Source organism: Hipposideros armiger, unplaced genomic scaffold (assembly GCF_001890085.2).
Source record: "Hipposideros armiger isolate ML-2016 unplaced genomic scaffold, ASM189008v1 scaffold_871, whole genome shotgun sequence".
In the NCBI taxonomy this organism is placed as follows: Eukaryota; Metazoa; Chordata; class Mammalia; order Chiroptera; family Hipposideridae; genus Hipposideros; species Hipposideros armiger.
Genome location: NW_017732221.1, coordinates 464,819 through 470,742, shown reverse-complemented (window position 1 = coordinate 470,742; position 5,924 = coordinate 464,819). Strand labels below are relative to the sequence as shown.

The following is a 5,924-nucleotide window of genomic DNA, read 5'->3' as shown; positions in this document are numbered from 1 at the left end:
ATGGATACTGACACAGATCCGTAGCCCATTCTCCAAAATCCCTGGAGCCAAATAGGTTTCAAAATTCAGAATATCTTTGATAGTAGAAGGATGGTAAGGTTTACATACCCAATATAAGAGGGTAGCCCCAGCAGGGCCTGGGACAGCACCACGTAATCAAACACAGCAATATTTCTGCAGCAACACACACTGCACCCAGTGGGACAGACCATAAATAGCTTCCTGACAGTGCACTCAGGTTTTGCAGCAAATGAGTTCAGGTTTTGCTGCCGAATGAGGAACCAAAAAATTTTTTTTGGTTTACAGAGATTTTTTTTTGGTTTTGGAATCATGAATAGGAAATGATAAATATACTAATACCTATAAGTAGAGTATATACAGTGGAACAGGTTGTCTTCGTGTGTTTTTTTTGTTTTTGTTTTTTTCCTTCTTTGTTCTTTTTTTTATGGGAAGAAGGTTCTGGTTTACACAGGCCATTTTCTTGGGTCATTATGACATCTTAAAGATGTCCAGCAGGCAATGGGATAGATGAACAAACTAGTATGGACAATTTGAAACTGAAACAATTACAGGGAAAATGTGTACTCAGGGAAATACTCTCTATTCAGTACCAAAGATAGGAGCTCAACTCAGAGAATGAGTCCAGGAGATTTCATCTAATTGTCAATAGTCACTAATGACCTAGAATTCAGAGTCCTACTTGTCTTTTCTTTGCCTTAAGTTAATGCACTTTGGTCTCTTGCCATGGTTGGCATTGATTCGAATTCAATGTTGCTATTGGCAGTACATTAACTGTGTTAAAATTATCCAAATTGTATAAAATGAATCATTCCAATACTAACTATAGGCATAATTAGATAGGTGATTGAAAATATTTCCATCTCTTATGGTAGTTACCGGAGGGAAAGGGGGGTAGAAGGGAACGTAAAAGGGTAAAGGGGGTCAAATATATGGTGACGGAAAGAGATTTGACTTTGGGTGGTGAACTCACAATGCAATATATAGATGATGAGCTATAGAAATTCTACACTTGAAAACTATATAATTTTATTAACCAATGTCACCCCAATTTAATAAACTTAGAAAAAGAACTTCCCCCAAAAAAGGAAAATATTTCCTTTTCAATCAGATTTTATACCCATAAAAGATTAGTCATACCAAATGCATTTTTACAATTTATGGACCAGAGAACTGAATATGCCTGAAACTGATTTGGGCACTGATCATTTCCAAAATATTAAATACACTAATATTTTCTTTAGGAGAAAAATTCCTTCTCCCAGGAATGTGAAGGCAGGTTAAAATTAAAAGCTTCTGTGAAAGGCTTAATCAATTTATCCAAGCCTGCATCCCTACAGGTCACTGAGGGATCTAACCTAATCTTGTCTTTTTGGAAGAAAGAAGTATGATTCCTACAATTTGTCTCTTATATCTGTTTTACAGTGAAAGAATTAATAGACTACCAACCAAACAAATAATAAACTGGCCTATGTTTAATTTTTTTCAAACTCCAGCAAGCATTGTATGTAACTCAGCCATAAAATTTAGAACTTAGAATTGAACTGAACAGAATTACTTTTGTATCTCGAATTTTCATGTGATAATTGTTAGCATCAAAACCCCCTCAGAGTAACCCATTTAACCCTCAATCGGGCGCAACTGATCTCACAGATTCATTGCACACAAAGATGCCGCTATGAAATACACCTTTACTGTACTAAGTCACAAACACAACTGGCGATAGGTTACGGTAGAGGGGGAAGATACAGAAGCGATGAGTCACGATACCTAAATTAACTGTTAGATATTTGAAAATTTGTGTGCAATGAATCTGTGAGATCAGTTAAAATACAATAATGTACTATGAGGTTTTATGCAGTTCCAAATGTTTGATTTAATCTAGCACCAGGTCCTAAAGTCTCAAAATGTCCAATAAATGTTTAGTAAGGATGACAGTATAATTTTATATATTTAAAAAGTACAGTTTGATTTTTTTGTCTTACGAGTGTGTGGCGGGGGTGGGGATTGGGGAAGACAGAGACAGAGACAGAGACAGTAAGCTGGTAGAAAAATCAGCTTTAAAAAATGTAAATTCACTATTTTCATTATAGGTTCAAGTCTATTTGTGGTCATAAAACCAATCCAGTGTGTTGAGACCAATATTTTTTAAAATAAGAGAACATCCATGTTGTAAGGTTAAGCATTGTTTTGTGAGCCTTGTTTTATTTATATACACACACACTACAGTGTGCTGCACTGAGGCACAGAATGCATTTCTTACTGAGGATTGCAGTCCAAAAAAAGTTTAAAAACACTGGTGTTGACAAAGTAGGCTTGGCAACCAAAAATCTAAAGCGTTGCAAAAGAGGGGGAGACCCTGGGTCGCTGCCTCATAAAATATATTTTAAGCCAGTACAATAAAAGATCAGAGGACTAAATTATGTTGTCTATGTTGACTCAAAAAATTAGCTGTGGCTCTGAAATACCAAGGAAGTCTTAAAAATCGCAATCCACATGGCATCTTCAAATCACATGTGATTCACAGTGAAAGGAAAAGGCTGATGGCCTCAACTCAGTCTCCCTGGAGTCAGGTATCATCTGGACAAGCAGAAATTAAGGTAAATCAGAGCTGGACAAAGAACAATGAACAATTCTGTCCTTACAAAGCCCTTACAGACTATATGAAAGACAAAAGGATAAACACCTTATAAGTGAGAATGTGGGTGGTAAAAAGCGAAGATAACATGAGCCTTGAGTCAAGCCACTGGAATAATAATGCCATGTGTACCACTAACTTGCTATGTAAACTGAAAAATTAGAATACCTCTTTTGGCCTTGGTTTTTCACCATCTGAATCTTCAAGTGAGAAGGGGATCCTGAGCATGCTAAGGCTACAGGAGCTTCCTGATTTGCTTTACAGCTTCATTATCTCAGTCTAAGGAAGTATTATTTTTCCTATTTTACAGATAGTTTAACTAGGTGCACTGTTACTGTAGCTAGTGCAAACATGTTGCGTTTCTCCCTAGAGTTAAAAGAAAAGGTACTCTAACATCTGGCCCAATAATCAATGAGGATTAATATTAATACTCTAAATTCAAGGAGGAACACCTACAACAAATTTTTAAATAGTATTTAGCACATTTATTTCTCTGTATGATGACAAGACTAAGAGGGGAGGCAAGGCTGTTTCAAGAAAAGCAGAAAGCACTGGTTGAAAATATCATTAATAATTATGCCCTGTTATGCTGTGGTTGACTTTTTAGCTTTTAACTGCTCCTTTTTTTAAATGGTATATGTTGCCTAAGGCATTTTTGTTAAATGTGCAATTTAAAATATATTTTTAACATTAGCAAAGATAGAACTAAAACAAACCTAGGCAATGGAATTGCCATCTATTACTAGAAATTTCTATTTAAAAATGCTTGCTAAAGCAATATAAAAAGAAAGATGCAAGGTACTAAACTGTTCAGAATGTTTAAACTAAGATGTATGCTAAGCTTCAGATATTACAAGTTAAATTGAAACAAATCTAATTGTAGGGTATGACTTTAACCTCATCTATTTCAGCCACAAACTCAAAGAAAAATTTATACAGTAAAAGAAGCAACAGATTTTTCCCACAATCAGAAATTCTCAAAGTAAAATACAGCAACTTTAAGATTTTTTTAACAATAGAATTGAAGTTTAATGTCTTTGTTACGTAGCATAAGCTCTCTAGCAAATTATGTTAGCGTAACATAATCAGAAAAATTAGTAACTCGATGGGGGTCCTAAAAACAGAAATAGCTATTTGATGAGTTTGAAGTGATCTGTTTTGATGAAGTGTGAGAGAAGGAAATAAACGTCTAACGTAAGCACCAGTTTCACCCTCAATTTTTAGGCTTCAGGAAAGCCTAATTAGGCAAGGAAAGGAATTTGGGCCCGGCACACCCAGGTTCAGACGTGGCAAGATCCTGAAACAAAGTTGGTTGGGTTTTTTTTTTTGAACTTTTGAGTCATATGCAACAGCAAACCATAGCCGCGATATACAGGTCATTAAGTCAGCAGGTCCTTTAACGAGATGGTGTGCGGTTGGTGAGTGGCAGTTGGGTTTCCTCCTGTCACGAAGAAAATAACTCTTCTTGATCAAACCGGAAAGTGGGCGCAGCTCTGGTTTAGGGAGTGCGCCCGGAAAAATGTAGAGAAGAAAGAGAGAAAGAGAGGGATGTCCGTGTCCCGACCACAGAGCTCTTTCCAAACCACCCGGAAACCATTTAAATGACTCGGGCGGCCGCGGTTTCCAGCCCAGGACTGTCTGGGGTCCGGCTGGGAAAGTTGCCTGGCAAAGTCATGCCCTTCTGCGTCGCGGGCTCGGCCTCCTCCGGCACAGGGGCGGGGGGGGGGGGGGGGGGGGGGGAGACTGGCAACCTGTTAGCCGGGATGGAAACTCGGCCGCCTTGCGCCCGGCCCAGCCCCTCCGAACCCCGACTCTGCGACCCTCCCAGGGGCAAGCTCGGGGCCACCAGGACTTCGGCCCAGGTCCGGCTTTCGGGAGCGTCCCCTACAGAGACAGATAGGGGTCACCGCGGGTGACAGGGCTACCCCGGGGGCGCCACCTCCCCCTGGCCTCTGGCGCCCCTTTCGGCCTCTCCCGAGAGGACAACTGACACGCCGCTCTCGAGACCATCTCCAACCGGCCAGCGAGGCCGTACCCCTCTGCCCACCACGTGAACCCCCGCGCCCGTCCTACCACCCCCTCCGACTCCGCCCGGGGGCTCCGGACGCCCCCCGGCCGAGCGCCGGCCCGCCGGCTTACCTGGCGGGTGGGCAGGGCAGGGCAGGGCGGCGGGAAGCGGCGGCCAGGCAGGCGCTGGACGTGGGCCGGGCGCCAGGTGCAGGTGGTGACGGCGGCGGCTCCGGTTGCTGTCGCTACAGTTGCCGCTCAGTCCGGCTCCTCCTCCGCCGCCGCCTCCTGCCTTCCCGCTGGGCCTCCTGTGTTTCCAGGAGAGGCCGAACCCAGGCTCCGCTTCCTCTCAAGTCTCCCAGGTGAGCTCCAGCCTGCGACGTCGGCAGGGGCGAGGCCCCCGCCCCGCGCCTGCGCGCCAGCCTCCTGCCCCGCCCCAGCCCTACCTGAGCGCTCCAGGTGAGGACCCGGGACCGCGCGCGGGGCGGGGGGCACCGTCCTGGCAGAGCGCGGCCGCCGCGAGGCGAGGTCCTCGCCCCGTGGTCGGCGAGACTAGTTTTCTTTCGCGCGAGGCGTGCCTCAGACCGTCTGCATGTGAGGAGCCCTGCACTGACCTGGTGGCAGTGGTCACCTCGTAACCAGCGCACGGTCTGGGTCCTTGGGAAATCAGAAGGTCTAGATTTCCCCCACACACTTCTTTCCTTCCTCTGCGGTTCGCCGAAAGGAAGGGGTGCGCTGCCTGGAGGCTGGGGAGTCCAGTGCTCCCCAGGACCACCCCATGACCGCAGCAAACTGTTGGCGCGTATGGTTTCCCCGAGCAGGGTTCAGCAGCTGCTGTCACCAGTTAGGTTCGTGAGCTGTTGGGGGAGCTTCCTTCCCATGTAGTCTTGATTTCATCACTTGACTCACTTCAGCGCAGCTAGTGGTTTCCGTTTCTGTAAGCGCGCGCTCTGGTAGGGGCGCCTCCTGTCCAAAGGAGGAGCCTCCCTCTTCCAAAGAAGAGCCTCTGGCATTTGGCAGAGCCTCGCTAATTTGGGGAGCACCACCCCTCCCTGGGTTGCTATCGAAAGGCAAACCAATTCCCAGATGAGAGGGAAAGCAGCGAGATGAGAGAAACCCGCTGTCAGTTTGGAGCGAGACTGGTTTCCTGGAGAGGGCTTGCTTCTACTGTAGGTTTGCTTAAAAGCTCCACACCTACTGGGAAGGTGAGAATACAGACTCCAGGGAGATGATGGGTTTTGCTGTTGTTTTTAAGAAAAAA

The 5,924-nt window shown here is 44.8% G+C and overlaps 1 protein-coding gene across 1 annotated transcript in view; it reads right to left on the bottom strand.

Moving 5' to 3' along the window:
* Positions 1–5,589, bottom strand: part of GALNT3 (polypeptide N-acetylgalactosaminyltransferase 3) — a 61,129-nt gene extending 55,540 nt beyond the window's left edge. Inside the window, exon 1 of the mRNA XM_019629848.1 lies at positions 4,796–5,589. The gene's annotated coding sequence lies outside the window, so the exon portion shown is untranslated. The remainder of the gene's footprint in view (positions 1–4,795) is intronic.
* Between the last annotated feature and the right edge of the window lie 335 nt (positions 5,590–5,924).